The sequence below is a fragment of the Gossypium arboreum genome, chromosome 10 (assembly GCF_025698485.1).
Source record: "Gossypium arboreum isolate Shixiya-1 chromosome 10, ASM2569848v2, whole genome shotgun sequence".
In the NCBI taxonomy this organism is placed as follows: domain Eukaryota; kingdom Viridiplantae; phylum Streptophyta; class Magnoliopsida; order Malvales; family Malvaceae; genus Gossypium; species Gossypium arboreum.
The window spans coordinates 71185629-71204448 of NC_069079.1; the positions used below are offsets into that span (position 1 = coordinate 71185629).

General features: G+C 34.7%; 1 pseudogene; it reads right to left on the minus strand.

The window, feature by feature from the left end:
- Positions 1-6284: 6284 nt before the first annotated feature.
- On the minus strand, positions 6285-6354 carry LOC128282857 (small nucleolar RNA R71; annotated as a pseudogene).
- Positions 6355-18820: the final 12466 nt, after the last annotated feature.

The following is an 18820-nucleotide window of genomic DNA, read 5'->3' on the forward strand; positions in this document are numbered from 1 at the left end:
CCTTTCTCATTAGACTCTTAAGCTATTTAATCACTCTAGCAACTTTTACACCTATTACAATTTAGTCCTTTTCATTTAATTGACTACCCAAACATTAAAATTTCCTAACGAAATTTTAATACCACATTAATAACATTTCATAAATATTTATAATATTATTTTCGACTCGGTTTTACAAGATAGAGGTCTCGATACCTTGTTTTTACCCAATTTCTTCAATAATTTCTTTTTCTATCTAATCACTAAATCGGTAAAATTTTTCTATCAATTTTTTCATACGATTTTCCTATCATATCAATTTTCAAGCAAAATTATTGAAATAAATTTCTCTTTAAATTGGATCTATGGTTACGAAACCATTGTTCCGATAACCTTGAATTTAGGCCATTACATCCAACCTTCACGAGCTTCCGAGTACTATAAAATTGGGGGGAAAATAAAAACAGAGTAAACATTACATGCTTAGTAAGTTTACATAACGGAAACTAAACTTACCAATCTCGTTTATTAAGTCTAAACATACAATAACAAGTTTTCCATCCATTTGGCTAAATTTCCTAAACACATGCATCCAATCAAACATGTTAGTCACAAAGTTTACATATACATCAAGTAAAAATAGATGAGCTCATCATGCAACACTCTTTCAAGAAATTATCATTTCATCTCATAATTCTCATGCCATGTCTAGAGTTATATGTCCGATGAATCATTGAAATTTCGATGGATGCTCAAGTAGTACACTTGAGGTATATGATTCCATAATCTGTCAATTCTTATTCGATGGTACCCATTAGGGTACTTAATCAAGGAACACACTCTCGAGCCACATATCATATAACAGGATTACCAGTCCAGGCTAAATCCTTTATAGAACGTATGCTCAGAAGAGTTCAATTAGGATTACCAATATAGGCTAAACCCTAATTTTAACATATACTCAAAAGGTATTATATTAGGATTAACCATCCATAACAAGGTCAACAGGATTGCTCATCCGAGCTAAATCCCATCCACAACAAATGCAGGACTTTATTCGTTTAGGGAAAGCTCATATAATCATCGGAATCTAATATTCAATCGGGACTTAATCCTTTTTCACCATTTCAAGCATGTATTGAATTTCTCATGATAGCAATTCAAGTAATTTACATCAATATAAATCACATTCCATACAAGACAACATTCAATTAAACATATTTACATGCCGGATTAAGTTACACGAACTTACCTCGACACTCATTCATGTTAGAAGTCTACTAATCTGAAACCTTTTCTTTTCCTCGATCTAACCTCGAATTAGTGTTGTCCGGATCTATATAAATGAGTTTAACCATCAATTTCACACATTTCATATTTAAATGGACTCAATTTATGTCCTAGGCAAAGTTACCATTTTGCCCCTAACTTTTCCATAAATTTTGATTTTGTCCCTAAGCTCGGAAAATGAAACTTGTGCAATTTACTCCCTATTCCAAGCCTAACCAAAATCCCATTACAAATTTTATAGCACATATATTCATAAAAATTTAGAATTTTTCTTGAATTTCACAAGTTTACATTTTAGTCCCTAAATCATGTTTCCATAAAAAATCACTTTGAAAAAGTTTATCTATCTACAACCTTTCATTTTCTACCATAAATTTCTAATTTTCAGCATATACATCCTTGACCCATTTTCTATACTTTGATACCTTTTCAAATTAATCCCTCAAATAGAGAGATTAAGCTATCCCAGTTTCAAAAATATCAAAATTACTAAAAACGGGACAAGAAAACTTGCCTAATTAAGCCTTGAAAGTTTTCCCTCTCTCTCCTAGGGTTTTCATAGAGTTTTAGGTTGAAGATGATAAAAATAAGATGATATTTTCTTTTTATCATCTTTTAATTAATTAATTATTTTAATTTCCAATTTAGTCCCTCATTTTTTCTAATTTTTCCATGGATGAGTAACCAAAAATCTACATACTTTTCTTTAATGGTCTAATTACCATACAAGGACCTCTAGTTTTGAATTCCATAGCTATTTAATCCTTATAACTACTAGAATTCAACTTTCCCATTTTATGCGATTTAGTCATTCTCGTAATTAAACACATAATTGATAAAATTTTCGTATCAACATTTTCACATGACATGCCTCTTATAATACAGACCATATAATGAAATAAAAACATACCTTATTTTCAGATCGAATTTGTGGTCCCAGAACTACTGTTCTGATTTTACTGAAAAATGGGTTGTTACAACATTTCCCAACACCTCATATTGATTATTGTGACCACCCTTATCTCTTTGCTTGATGGAACTCTGCCCTTTGATCCTATCCTTATCGATGCCTCTGTGGCTCGACTCATGGTACTTTGCTCCCATTTACATTGGCTCGATAAAGTTATTTCAACACAATCAAATAAGCACAACCTCCGTGGCTTCACATGGTGCTTACCTTTGGCTTTTGATTCCTCATAGGATTTTACCACGACTGATAGGCTTGCTCACCTTGGGCAATCCCTTACATGGTGTGGTCCATCACACAAGAAACAACTCAAGGGTTTTAGTTCACCCTTTCTCATAGTTGTCATGGTCTTGCCCCTCTTTCAGCATGACCTTTTCTCATTAGCCTCATCCTCACTTGAAGAATCCTTGCCCTCAAATTCTTTCGATCCTCTCTTACCAATCTTGAGCTTCGATGCTCGTGGTACTTGAATAGATCCTTTTTTAGTTCTACTAAGACTTGACGACTATCATTGCTTGTTTCATGTCTTGGACACCTTGACATTGTAACTTCGGCATGGTTAGCTTGTTGTCGATACCTAGGACCCGATAATACTTAACTCGTGTCCCTTAGAAAGTTTTCCACATTCTTGACATCTTTCAGACCCTTGATTTCTTTAGGCTTTGAAATGTCTCAATGATGAATTGAGGTTCCAAGCATGCCTCCAATGGTTTTTAGCCTAATGAGCTCCCCCTTAAGCTCCACGATCTCGTTGCACATGACCTCCACCAGGTCTTCGAGTGTTTCATTGTTATGGTTCAAATCACCTATCTTTGCATTGAGGACCCCTTGAAGCTTTTCCATTAGCTCTTTCTTAGGCTTTACACAAAACTCTCCATTACCCATCTCTAGTCCATCCATGCGACCCTCGGTGTCCTCTACCCGATCAAGGACACTCGTTATAGCTTGTTGTACCTTCACAAGCCTAGTCTCTATATACGACGCCATATCCTTTCCGTTACTCCTCAAGGCACCCTTCTTATCCCTTTTCATAGCACCTTCTTTATCCACCACACCTTCCTCTTCGATAGTAAATAATGCCTCTAGATCCCAATCTTCTTCACTTTTGGAAGTAATTGCATTACTCTCCATAAGCTTTTTTGCCGACCAACAAGCTTTTGCCATTTGACCTTTTTTCCCACAATTACAACACTTTCCTTCAAACTTTTTATTATTGCCACGGTTGTTCAAACCTCCCCCTTCACGAATGCTCTATTCATCTTGATGACTTTTTGACTTCTCATCATTACCTGCCCTTATCATGTTGCTTGAATTTTCTTTCACCTTTACTGGCATAGAGTGCCTCTTGACCAGTCAACAAGTTCTCTAAATCAACAAGTGATGGTTGGGTTTTCCATCCTTGTATTGAAGCAACAAAGCCTCTGAACTCAGGTCTTAAACCATGGATGATTATCCTCTTCACCTTGGAGTCACTGACCAGAGCTTGTGGATCCAAATCACCAATCTTTCAGCATAACGACTTCACCTTATGGAAATATTAAGATTGTCATGTCATGTTGCGTGTAGGCTCTAAAATATATGATATTTTAACACTATTTTATTTACAATTTATTCTAATTTCAAGTAAATAAATAACACTTTCTATGGTTTTGTACTCAATTTTGTGATATTTTATAATTTCCATGTGAATGAGTTTGTGAAAATTATGTTAACTGCATGTTATTTTATTATTTTTTGGATGTATTTGGGTCTTAAATAGGTACATGTTGAAAGATCCAAGAGGCAGCCATGTAAGCTTCAAAATGAATTTGTTTTGGATTCAATTACATAGAGGCCCAATATTGTCTAATTCAAGGCCCAAAACCATTCCATTTACCCAATTTTATATGAAATAAAATGGCAACATCCACTGCTAAAATTAACAGTCCATAATCAGCCACTCATCTCCCAAAAAGAATCAAATTTGACCCCAATATCCATCAAATAAAATCAAAAAAAATTTTCCCTTAAATCAAGCCTCAAAACTATCCACTTCCCTACTAAAAATAGCAGTCAAAACCACCTCCCCTTTTACAATTCAAAGGCTAGCCATACAATGAGAGAAATAAGCTAACCTCCTTGCTAAAATTAGCAAGTCTCCATCAACTCTTCCTCACATTAAGGGATGGTATCAAAGGGGATGGAAATCAAAGATTCCTTTTCTAAAAATAGCAAGGGATGTTAGGGGCAAGAAGGCTATAAAATGATGCTTTATCTCATTCATCAACACACACCAGTTTTTAGAAAAAAAACATCTTTTGATTGTTTTTGTCTTTCTCACGGCTTGCTAAACAATGGATTGCCACAAAGTAGGGCAATTCACTTGCCGAAAATGAAAGCAATTAGAAAGGGATGACTTGAGAGCATTTTGGTGATTTAATGTAAAGATAAGGAGGAGAGCCACCATGGGAAGCCGCACGGAGCAATCGTAGATAACCCCCTACAATTCAACTGTTTCTCTTCTTATTGTGAGTTGGTCGTGGATAACCCCTTGGCTACTCTTCTTTCCTTTCTCTTTATTATTAATTGATGTTTTCTGTGTTGAAAGACAAGTTTGCATCTCATCTTTATGTTTTCAATTTAATATTACATGACTTAGTTTTTTTATTCATAATAATTATGAATCATGATTTAAGTTAATTGGTTTTGTATTGTGAATATTTTATGCAAACAATTATTTCATTCATTTAGGTTTAATTCATGATTATACTTGTAAATGTATGGCCAAAATTTGTAGGTTAATGAATTGACTATTTAATATGAGAAGAGGTAATTGTTACTAGAAAAAAGGACCTAAATAGTGCATATCATGTGGACATCGAAAGATGATTGTTGTATGCACAAACTGAGTAAATGCCTAAAAGGGTGATTTGTAGGTTAGTTTTGACATAGACATATGTAGAATAACTTAGGGACATAACAGGACTTCAAGAGAAGCATATGCCTTAATTAAAATTTGGTTTAATGAGTTTTCATATTGCCATAATCCTTCGTGATTTTCCATTTATGATTGCCAATGAACTCTTGTTAAGTGAAATATTTATTCTAGTCTATTCATGTTGTGTTTTGTTAAATCTTGTGTTTAATCTTTCTGTTGTGATAATTTTCTACAAGGTATGTTGTTTTATTTTATGGGTGTTTCAAATCTGATTACAACCTTAACACTATTTTTTACTTCATTGACAATATTTTTCTTTACTTAATTTCTTCCAAATTTTTTATAGGTATATTTGCAAATAATTTACATAACAGACCTGTGGAGGCAATAGTATTTACTTATTACTTATTACTTGTATGACCTTGTACACTTGCACGTAATCACTCCACACAAGTTTCTGGCATCGTTGCCGAGGATTGTATTTTGTCATTATTTGTGAAGGTAATTTTTTTTAGTTTGGTTTATTTTTATTTTTGTTGTTATCAATTTTAACATTTTTTTTATTTTCCAGGGTTTAATAGACCAAATTATCGATCTATTGCCAATTGACCCAAAAATTAAATGTACTTTTAAGCAAAGAAGAAGGGGATAATCAACCCAAAGACAAGTCGAAGAAATGAATCAAAATCCAAGAGAATACATAACTTATAATACTCAGAATCTGATCCTTGTTGCTGATGATAGAGATCACGCTATTCGGTAGTATGCTATGCCCTTATTCAATGAACTTAGTTCAGGGATCTCAAGATCTAAGATTAAGGCCCCTCAGTTTGAGTTTAAACCAGTAATGTTCCAGATATTACAAACAATGGGACAATTTAGTGGGATGCCTACTAAAGATCCAAATTTACACAACCACTTATTTATAGAAGTAAGCGATTCTTTCAAGTGAACAAGAGTCTCTGAAGATGCCTTAAGATTGAAGTTATTCCCATATTCGTTGTGAGATTGAGCACGAGCATGTTTGAATTCCTTACTGCCTGGTTCTTTTTCCACATGGCAAGAATTGGTGGAATGTTTTAAGCAAGAATTAAGGAATTCCTTACCTTCATGTTCTGTTTCAAGAATTTGATAATTAGTCCTTGTATGAGGCATGGGAACGGTTTAAAGAATTATTATGGAAATGCCCTCATCATGGTATTTCTCATTGCATCCAATTAGGACTTCATACAATGGTTTCAATGCTCACACAAGAATGGTTGTACACATTTCAGCTAACGGAGCTTTTCTTTCAAATTCATACAATGAGGCGTATGAGATTCTTGAAAGAATTTCAAGTAATTACTAATAGTGGCCGGCCAATTAAGCTTCCACAGGAAGAAAAGTGGCAGGAGATCATAAAGTTGACGCTCTTACGTCTTTAGCAGCTTAGGTATCTACTATGACTTCTATGTTTAAAGATATTATTATTTTTGGTTGGAACACTAACATGACATGTCAACAACCAAGTCAGTTTGAAAACATTGCATGTGTATGTTGTTGAGATGGTCATACATTTGAAGATTGTCCATCAAACCCAGAATCTATCTACAATGTTGGTAACCAACATCAAAATAGGAATGGTCCAGGTCCATAATCTAATCATTATAATCCTTCATGGCGAAATCATCCCAATTTTTCCTGGAGTAATCAAGGGATGGGTCCAGGTAATTCCTACATACCTTCTTGTTCAAATCATTTGCCAGGTTAACAAATGCAAAAACCTTAGCTAAGCGAGTCTTCAAGTAGTTTGGATTACCTATTGAAAGCAAATTTGGCTAAAAACAACTTGAATCTAAGGAATCAAGAGAATCAAATGGGACAGTTAGCCAACGAGCTAAGAAATAAACCTCAGGGTGCTTTGCCAAGTGATACGGAGAATCCCAGAAGAACAGGCAAAGAGTAGTGTAAAACTGTCACTTTGAGAAGTGGAAAAGTGTTGGAACCTAAACAATTATTAAAACTAAAGATGACCTTGTTGTTTTCCAAAATCAGAAAGTTCAACCAGAAGTTGAAACTCCCATAGTGCAGAATCTTATTCCTGTGACCCCTACTGGAGTACAACCACAACAGAGTAGTTTTAAAGAATCAACACATACGGTGAATGCAAAACCAACACTACCTCCAAAAAGATGCCCAGTTAAGGCTAAAACTCCACCATCTCCTTACCCGCAAGGATTCCAGAAGTAACAATAAGAGGTACAATTTAAGAAATTTTTAGATGTACTTAAGCAGTTGCATATGAACATCCTATTGGTAGAGGCTCTAGAACAAATGTTGAATTATGTAAAATTCATTAAAAATATCTTATCGAAGAAGAGAACATTGGGAGAGTTTGAAATAGTGGCTCTGACAAAAGAGTACAGTGCGTTCTTACAAAATAAGCTACCACCAAAGATGAAAGGCCTTGGAAGATTTACCATATCATGCAACATTCATAATTCATATTGTGCTTTGGCTTTATGAGATTTGAGAGTAAGCATAAATTTGATACCTATGTTTATGTTTAGACAATTGGGGATTGGTGAAGTCAAACCAACAATAGTGACACTTCAACTGGCAGACAGATCAATAACACGTCCTCAAGGAAAAATTGAAGAGATTCTGACATGTGTTGATAAATTTATTTTTCCTGCTGAATTTATTATTTTAGATTTTGAAGTAGCTAAAGAAGTCCTTATCATCTTGGGAAGAGCTTTCTTAGAACCCGGAAGAATAATGGTTGATGTTTAGAAAGGAGAGCTTACCGTGCGAGTCCTAGACGATCAGGTAACCTTTAATGTTTTCAAAGCTATGAGATAACCTGATATAAAAGAAGAATGTTTTGCTATGGATGAGACAAAATTTTCAGTTCCTACTAATGATCCATTGGAACAACTCTTAGCACCAAAGTTGCTAAGTGAGATGAGAATGATGGAAATCATACTAAACTGGAAGTCGAATTAAAGGGATTCATTTTACAACCTTGTTTTGAATAATTGGATTTGGAACCTCGTAAGTATAAGTAGTTGAAAGCTTCAATTGAAGAAACATCCAAGATGGAGTTAAGGTACGTAGTTCTCACCTTAACTATGTTTTATTGGGTAATTCTTCTACTTTACCTGTGATTATTTCAGCTAAATTAACTGAGAGTCAAGAAGAGAAGTTGATTAATGTCTTGAAGGAATTCAAGAAGACAGTCAGTTGGACGATAACTGATATTTGAGGTATAAGCCCATATTTTTGCATGCACAAAAGCATACTAGAAGATGGTGAAGGCTAAACCTAATCGTGAAAGAGGTGGTCAAGAAGGAAATTATAAAGTGCTCAGGTAGCTCCTTGGTGAGTCGAGTCCAATGTGTACCAAAGAAGGGGAGGCCTCACAGTTGTAAACAATAAGAATAATGAGCTGATTCCAACTAGGATGATTATAGGTTGGAGGATTTGTATTAATTACCATAAGTTAAATAAGGTAACTCGAGAGGATCATTTTTTGTTGCCATTTTTGGGTCAAATGTTAGATAGACTTGCAAGGCACAACTATTACTGTTTCTTAGATGGACATTCGGGATACAATTAGATCATTGTAGCCTTAGAAAATCAGCATAATACAACCTTTACATGCCCATATTATACGTTTTCTTTCAGGCATATGCCTTTTTGTTTGTGTAGTGCACCTGCAACTTTTCAGCGGTGTATGATGGCTATATTAACTGACAATGTTGAAAATTTTTTGGAAGTGTTTATGGGTGACTTTTTTGTGTTTAAAGACTCTTATGATGATTTTTTAGATAATTTGGCCAAAGTACTCAAACGATACGAAGAGACAAGGAATAGAAGTCGATAAGGCAAAGATAGATGTTATCGAGAAACTCCCACCTCCAGTGTCTGTAAAATGCATTAGGAGTTTTCTGGGACATGGCAGGTTTTATAGGAAATTCATTAAAGATTTCTCCAAAATCTCTAAATCACTTTGGAAATTATTGGAGAAAGACTCAATTTTTAATTTTGATGATGATTGTTTAAAAGCTTTTGAGGATTTGAAGAAACGATTAATTTCAACACCTATCATCATTACCCAAGATTGGAGTTCACTATTTGAGGTGATATGCAACGTAAGTGACTATAAAGTAGGAGCTGTGTTGGGACAATAGAGGAATAAGATTTTCCATCCCATCTACTATGCAAGCCAAACCTTGACGTGAGCATAATTAAACTATACGATATCAGAAAAAGAACTATTTACTGTTGTCTTCACTTTTGAAAATTTTTGTTCATATCTTGTAGGTTCTGAAGTGACAGTTTATACTGATCACTCTACCATTAAATATCTACTATCAAAGAGAGATGCAAAACCAAGATTGATTCATTGGGTTTTGTTACTTCAAGAATTCGATCTGGTGATACAGGATAGTAAAGGGGTAAAAAACCAAGTGGCAGGCCATCTGTCCAAATTGAAGCAACAAAATGATATCCACTCCTCTGCTTCTATTAATGAGAACTTTCCAGACAAACACATCTTTGAGGTAATTCACTTCCATAATACTCCTTGATTTGCTGACTATGCTAATTTTTTAGCTAGTGGTTTAATGTTGCCCAAAATGACATATTAAAAATGGAGGAAATTTCGTCATGATGTTAGATATTATTTTAAGGAGGAACCATATTTGTTTAAGCAATGTGTAGACCAAATGATTAGAAGGTGTATAGCTGAGATCGAATTAGCCCATATTTTGTACCACTTTAATTCATTCCCAAGTGGGGGACATTATAAAGGATCACGCACTGTAGCAAAAGTATTGCAAGCCAATTTCTTTTGGCCTGCTCCATTTAAAGATGCATATGCCTACATGAAAGATTGCGATTGATGCCAACGATTTGGAATGTGTCAAAGAGGAATGAGATGCCACTTACCAACAAACTCGATGTTGATGATGATGACTATTCAACCATGGTAGTAAATGCCAGTAAAGAGACGATTCAAGACATTCTGAGAAAGGTCATGATTCCTAGAGCCAAATGGACAATCTCGAGACAAGGTACTCGATATTGCCAAAGGGATTGTCCAACCAGAGAGGCCAAGGTATGGTTCTAATTAATTCGGAAAAGTATTATACATGTTATTTTTAGTTGCACTATTTTGATAAATGAAATGATTCTTCTAAATTGTATATTGACGAGAAAGTCAATTAATGTAGGGAGAATAATACTTAAGGAAATTCGAGAGTGTGCAATAGGAAAGAAAATTTATTGCTATTTGCCATCACTCATCACTCTACTATGTCACCAAGTAAACATGCCAATGCAAGACATTGAAAATCATTATAACAGAGGTATAATTATTGCCTATGATGTTTCTAGGGGCGGTGGATGACATCACTAGAAAAAGGAAAAATAATCTAGATTGATGAGGATGAGATGACAGAACCAAAAGATGATTCAAATAGTACCAAAACACTAGATGATCCCATACCTTGTTACACCCCAAGTTTGGGAGAATCAAGATTAAGGCGTGTAATAGTGAAATGATCTACTTAGTGAAGTGTAATCTGCCCAATTGCTTTTTTTGGTGAATATTTATGGGCGTATAATAACCTTCGTGTAAATAAGTGAATATTCTATTTTAGATTATTCTTCTATTTAAAGATTTTTTAATAAAAAAGGTAATTGTGGTATGAGTATATCATGCCCTGTTTGTCTTAGTACTATACTAGTTGGGTTGTAATGTGACCTGGTTGGGAACCAACAAGATTTACGGACCTAATATACATTATGGAAGATTCTCATTTATATTTCTCTAAGAATCTATAGGCCACTAAGAAAGAAAATTTCTAAATTTCGTGACACTCTTTTAGTTTTACTAAGTAGGGTTAGGTTATATAAATATGTGTGAAAAGGTTTTTGAGAAAGGTTCTTCTTTCTTCAATATATTACTCTCTAATTCTTTCTTCTCAAATCTAATTGAATCTCTTCTCCATTATGTTGGATGCTAAAGTACTTGGTTAAAATAAATTTTCATTCCATCTCTGGGTAAGTATCACTGCTCTACATGTTAAGATTTGAAAAAGTAAGCCTGTAAGAGGTATATGAACAATAAGTTGTTAGTACAAGGCTGTGTATGGGGCTTATCAATGGTTTAGATGTTAAGTAAATTATATAAATAAGTGTTGTAATAGTGGATCTATGTTCTTTAGGCAATTGTTGTTGTTAGTTCAAGAAGGATGTCTAAGTCTGGAACGTTGAGCTATAGTAGGTGAGTTTCTATCTTAACTCTTGCATGTGTATTGTAAGAATAGAAGTATATCTAAATAGTGATGATATGTCTATTAATTGGTAAATGTAAGAAACATAGTAAAAATGATATATGTGTTAGGAAGATTTGTATGAAGTTCTATTGGAATGGAATGTTGATGGGTAAGTATGCATGTATAGTTTGATGTAGAAAAGATATGAATCAATTAGATATGTGAACTAATAAGGGTAAGTGATTGTTGTATAAATGTTCCTCCCTGATGCCTCTGGAAGAGCAGTTACATTGCTAACTAGATTGGCAAATCACAATATGAAACAAGTGTAAGACCAAGAGGTTGAGACCCATGGTATACTATGATATGAAAACACTCATGGAATAGTCTCCTGTAAGATGCAAACTAGATCAATAGATCATGATACATGAAAGTGTATAGGTCCATGTGGCTCAGACCCACGGCAAGATATGACTGTATGAATGTTCATGGTTTGGCCTCCATTAAGACGAAAACTGGTCTAGTAGATCACGATACATGAAAGAGTATAAGTCTATAAGATAAAACCCATGACACCTTCTGTGAAAGTCCTCCAGGATAGTAAACACGTGACTCTATATGTTGCCTTTATGGCATGTTCTGTTTGGTCATTATGGCATACTTTGCTAAGTTTGTATGGCAAAATGTGGTTATTCACCTTTATGGTAAATTTTGGATAAATTTTGAGTGTTCTGTGATAAATATTGCTATGATAAGGTTATAATACATCCAAAGTTAAATTGGTTGAATTAGATCTATGATGTAATTGAGTAAGTTTTAAGGGAAGTTCTTGAAAGAAGTATGTATCAGTATGTTAACAAAAGGGGTATCCATCATGGTAACCTATTAGTTTTGAATATAGGCAGTTTTGTAGTTATGAAAGACATAAGAAATTGAAAATTTAAGTTTTTCTGTGTTATACAGTATTGAAATCTAAGTATCTGGTATCCACCATATACGAATAGTATTATGCCTTACTCTAAAATCTTGTGGAAATCTGAGTTGTTTGTCATCTGAGGTAGATTTGAGCTTTGTAAAAAAGATGTGAGTAATTATTCTGAATGATCTGGGTAATTCATTATCAATATAAGCATGTATTGAGTTTGAACTAGAATATGATTTGATTCAGTAAACCGATGGTATTCAATTCATTATGGGAATATGTCAAATGTATAAGAATCTACTAATAAACAATATCTGTGAATAGCCGTTCTGGAATAAGTGTATGTGTGAAGAGATGGTCTATATGAAGTGGACTCTGAAAATATATTCTTTCGAAAGATACTTTTTCAGTTTCAAGAGAAAGATGATATTGATATATGTTTGGAAAGATCTTAAGTTAGTCAAGTAGTTAAGAGATAACTGATACGCTAAGAGTATGATAGTTGGCGTGTACGTGTAAGCCTAAAATTGTGAAAGTATTTTCCCTGAACAGAAGTAAGAAGAAGGGCAGCTAGCGTATAGATGTTCAACACATTTTATAAAAGCACCCACCAATGTATGCTATTTTTAAGCTTACTAAGTTCCTTGAACTTACAAAGTTTGTTCTTATTTCAGGTGTGGCCATCTGTTTGAGTGCACCAAGAGGGACAACTCCAGGAATACGCCAAAAAAGAGGCAAATTGGGATATTATGCATACAGTGGAAAAGTGACGTAGTATTTAATATTTAGTTTCTAAATACTTTCTTTTGATTCCCTGAAGTTGAGTCTTTAAATAAAATAATAAGAAAAATGTTTCAAGTAAGAAGTATCTGTCAACTATTTCGAAATTTTGTTAACTGGTATGTGCAGTAACACCAGAGATCCGGACCTGGTGAATCGAGTTGAGTTGAGGAAGTTACAAGTTGGTATTAAAGCTATCTATTTTTTTGATCCTCTGAAAGATAAGTGAGTCGGCCCTTATGCATATTACATCGAGTCTGGCTTAGTCCCTCAAGTCTATTGAAATTTATGTTTGTGTGAAAGATGTTTATTATGCTAGTAAGTAATATTGTGATAAGTGAGGCAGTAGGGGAACAAAGGATAGTTTCATTAATGATGTCTGGAAATTACTACATAAGTAATTGAAAGAAAAAGGTACAAGCCAGAACAACAAGAAAATTTTAGTTTCCTCCTTCAGCGTGATGGTATATAGGTTCAACAGGGACTTATTCTGTTTATGGACAATCCTCTAGAGCTTTCTCCAAGTCAATAAAATCTTCTGAATTCTCCTCTTTTTTTCTCTATTTTAGGCATATTCGAAAGAAGAAACCAACTATTTATTTCCACTTCTTTTGAAAGTCTTCCCAATTTTTTCCCTTGGGGTGATAAATGTTAAAGTTCAAAGATTCAGTAGAGATATCGTGAAAAAAGTTGAAGTCTATCTGACTTAGATCCAATGGGCCAACAACTACTTGAGTATGAAAAATCATGTTATGCCTTTACTCGGGCAAGGCCTTAGTCTAATTCCTTGTGGTGCCTTTTATATATTTTCTAAAGGCTTTGTGGCGTTGCTCCTGAGCCTTGAGTTACTTCTTTAGAGAGGATTCTATTTCCTTCAGTGATCTTATCTCCTCTTTGAGTTGTGTGCACTTAATTTGTGTATCTTTGTATTTAGCCTCCCAAATAAAAACATAGGAGTCAATTTGTTCAATCTTGTTTGCATCCAACTAATGAGTATGGCATAGTTGGGATATTGTCTATTCACCAACTTTGACTGCCTTTTATAAGCTTACAACTTTGGTAGAATAAGAATCACTAGTTTCTTGGAGTAGCCAACTCCACAACCCATACTCCACAGATAGAGCTTGTGAAGACTTCACCATAAGTGTAAGAAGATATGACTCCGGAGGGAAGAGATAAGATTGGATAGCTTCCTTTATCTAATGGGGTATCATATTATTTTGCTACTAAAAAATAGAGCTTAAAGAAATAGATGATGGCCCTGATTTTAATGGATCACGCCATAGAAAGAACTCATCTATTTCATTGGAAAAAACCAGTTGGGGCTGAGAACTTGAAGGAACCAGTGGTTGCTTTGGGTGAAATGTTTTTGTTAGGACCTCAGTAAGTGGAGGATCAGTATTGTGAACTGGAGAGTCTATGGAGGGAGCAGACTCCACTGGAACTACAAGTACTCAGGAAGTGTAGGAATTAGAGAGGTAGGAGTTTCAGGAGTAGGGAGCCCCTTCCTAAGTCTATGCCGCTATAGTTGTAGGCATTCACTTTCTTTGGTCTATTGAGTACTCTCATCTACTCTGGGCCTCTTTTGATTTTTCTTCACTTTTGGTTTTCTTGAGGGAACAATAATAGCTCTTTCCTTTGCATGGGCCTTACTCAAGAGAGCTGTGATATCCATGTTTGGTGCTGAATCAGGTGTAGAATGAGAATTCGAATAAGATCTTGCACCATCAATATGAGAATTAGCCCGACTCAAAGAAGAAGAAGAAAGAGCACCAAGAGTTGTGATAATCCAATTGTGAGAAGAGATTCCACAAACATCATAGAAGAAAAAGGAAGGCGCCATTTTTCGCCCTGTTAAAACTTGTGCTAAATTACTAGTGGCATTGTGAGGCCACGTTTCTAAAGATGAAGGGATATTAAAGTTGTCCAACTAGATTAAAAGGTTAGTCACTTAAAGACCATTTAGACTCAGGTCTTGCAGGCAATACTAGAAGACATTTCTAACTATAACAACTTCCACTAGCTCAAGCACATACTCCATTTTTAGTCGTTTATACTGCTTCAAGGCAACTTGAAAATCAACTGGCTGATAGTGGGCATAAACAGTTTCTCGAGGAAGGGACCCACGACAGCACTAAACTAAAATTTGGCTACACCTCCTAAAACTCCAAAATAATAAAATAAAGAAGGGATTTAAAGAATCAAACAGAAGATTCAATATTTGGTTTGGTGCACATAACAATATGTCTTTTATATAGACCCAAGGTCCTACTACCATTATTTTTCTAAGTGACTACTCGTCGATGTGCACGTTAAAACAAATGATTTTGGAAAAACTATTTTTGAGTGGTATTAATTGAAAGTAGACAATGCCAGTTTTAGCATTTAGAGTGTAACACCCCTAACTGACCCGTCGATCGGATCTAAGTAAGGAGTGTCATAATGGGCCGAGTTCACCTATCCTTAATTTTGGCTGAATTAACTACTATAAAACAGACTAAAAGAAAGCTAATAATAATTCTTATAGCAAAGATTTTAAGCCACTGAATGTTTAAATCTTCACGGCTTCTATCTCTTATCAGACTCTTTGTTTACAATGAAACTCTTACAACTCTTGTCAAGGCAAACTATCCCATTACCTAGATTCTAAGGGACTTATTTGGATACAACATAACAATTCCTAAGGCGAAGCCTCTGATGGTACCCCCTTTCTCTGTGCATGACTTTGATCCAACAGGGATCCCCGATCTTATCACTGACAGGTTGGACCCCTCCTCTGAGTAATTGATCAACCTCCCAAGTCCTGCGAACATCAGACAACTCTTGTAAGTTCAAGTAAACTTAGTGAGTTCCTTCACTACACCATAATTCAAACCCTATCACACAAGGCTAACAAATGTAAAATAAACTAAATATAATTTAACTCCCTACATGTTCAAAGTGAGCGTTCTTTATCATGGTAGCGGACTCCACCTGATCCTCTAAGCTACTCGACTTATTATAAGACCTTCCTCTGGTCGAACTCTCTATTTGCCTGTAATCTAGACACTTCGCCATATCATCAAGTCTTATTCTTACCTCTCATCTTTACTTTCTTTCATACACCCCACATACAAGGTATTCGATGATCTCTAACTTTCTTGGTTGTATGTCTATTTTCGAATACTATACCTCCGTATTTGCTTTCTCGACTTTTCGCCTAAAGGCTCTTAGGACATACCTTTCTTAGCAGACTTCCTTGGTCGGACTAGCCCTTGGCGGACTGATGTATGCATGATAAGTTTTATAGTTATGATTGATCATACTTGAAAACTAACTATTATCACGATGAAGGCAAGCGCACCTATCGAACAGTAGTATAGTTTATAGCAAAACTGGAATGTCGAACCCATTGGAACTAAAAGTATTTTTATTAACTTTATTTTTATTATCTAGCCTAAAAATAAGAGGATTTGTTTTATCTGAACTAATTAACTAAGCTAAGAATGCACAGGAAGTAAATTGGGGAAATACTTTTGGGAAAACTAATTGATTTAGACAATACCTAAGGGAAATTCCACCTAGACTTCACTTGTTATTTGACTTTGAATTAGACGATTTATTCACTTGACTTGATCCGTAGAAATCCCTAATTTATATTATTATATCTCTCGAGACTAACAACGTCTAACCCTAGGTTGATTAATTGAAATCTCTTTCTAATTAAAATCCCTAGTGTTGCATTAACTCGATCTATGGATTCCCTTATTAGGTTTGACCCTAATCCGGCAGATTTATGTCGCCCTATGTCTAGGGGTGCAATCAACTCCGCTTAATTATGCTAGATCTACTCTTAGACAGGGACTTTTGCTCCTCTCAATAAGCACATCAATACTAAAATCAATATCCTGGAATATTAAAGCAAGAATTAAGAACACATAATTAAGAAAAAATCAAGTATTTATTATATAATTCAGAAAATAATAACAAGATTCGTCTTAGGTTTCATTCCCCTTAGGTATTTAGGGGATTTAGTCCATATATGTAAAAGAAAACATCTCAAAAGAATAATGATAACAAAACATAAAGAAAACCCAAAAACCTCTGAAGGAAATTGAAGGGAGATCTTCAATCTTGAAGAAGAATCCAGCTTCTGAGATGGGTCAATCATCTTTCTTCGAGTAATTCCTTGCCTCCTACTCCGTGTGTCCTTTCTAGGTACCTCCTGGGGTGGTTATATAGGCTTTAGAATGCTTCAAAACCCTTAAGAGTGGCATTTTTCGAATAGAACTAGATTGGGCTCAACAGGGACACACTCGTGTGGCACGCCCGTGTGGGGTGGCTTAGGTCGTGTTTAGAGTCTGTTAAATAGACACAGCCGTGTGGTCTACCCGTGTGAGGAAGCCAGGCCGTGTTAATTTCCCACGTTGACCCATTTTCTCCGTTTTTGGCCCAATTCTCATTCTTTTTACTCTCCTATGCTCACCTAAGTATAAGACATGACATTAAAGGATTAGGAGCATCAAATTCCACAAATTTAATGATAATTCATCCAAAAATGTGCTTAAGCATAGGATAAAATATGTATAAATTACGACTTTTCAAATACCCCCACACTTAAGCATTTGCTTTTCCTCAAGCAAAATCCTCAACTTACAATCAAAATAAATTCTTCTCAACTTGTAATTCTCATCAATAGTATTTCAAAATAATCCATAAGTAATCATACATTGAAAATTCAACTCGAAGAACATCAAAGTTTCAAACATTCCAAGTTGAGCATTTATCATGAAAACATAGGTGTCTCCCCTCATATAAGTAATCACACTTGATTCAAACTATCACAGAGTTTCACATCCTCACTAAAGGTTCACTCTAATCACTCGAGGTGTTTAAGAACAAGAAATTAAACACTCAATAGTCAATATGAAAAGTTATTACCATAGGCTTGCGTGAAAATCAAATCTCTACCACTATATATTGAGATGATACATCAATCAAAAGGTCTTTAGAGGGTTGTAATGTGGCTTTGGTTAGGGGGTGTGGTCACAAGCTGAAAGAAAAGGTTAGAATCGAGATTGAATTGAAAATTTACCTAACTAGAAAAATACTAAAACTGACAAATTACATTCCTAATTAGAAGATCCTAGAATTGAGCTTTTCTTCATGGAATATAGAATTAAATACCTAAGCTCAAAAACAAAGAATTACTACTAATATGTATGTATGTATATATATATATATTAAGAAAAAATCAAAATAACATAGAACTTTGCTAACTATCAAAAATAAAACATAGCTAAGCAATTTATTCAAATCAAATCTCAACAAAAAATAGGGATCAAATGAGGGGATTTCAACAATAATGGGTTATGGGTTAATATTGAGGGTAAATCAATGAATGGCTTGTTAGGCTCAAGGGGATTCACTAAGGGTTAATTATGAGGGTAGACTTTTATGGAGTAAGTGGCTTAAACCTAAGTGTCTTTATCATCTCGACATATCAAATCAAATAGTGTGGTCTTGACATGCATAATTGAAGCATGTTCTAGAATAAAAAATCAATATTGATGCATTCATAGCAACAATAAAAGTGAGCATGAGAGAAATAATATATGCTCTAAAGGCTCAAGATCTCACAAAAATTATGGCTTTTTGATGTTAAACCTATGAATTTCAACTCAAGATAATACCTAAACTTGGGGAAACAACCTAAAAAATTT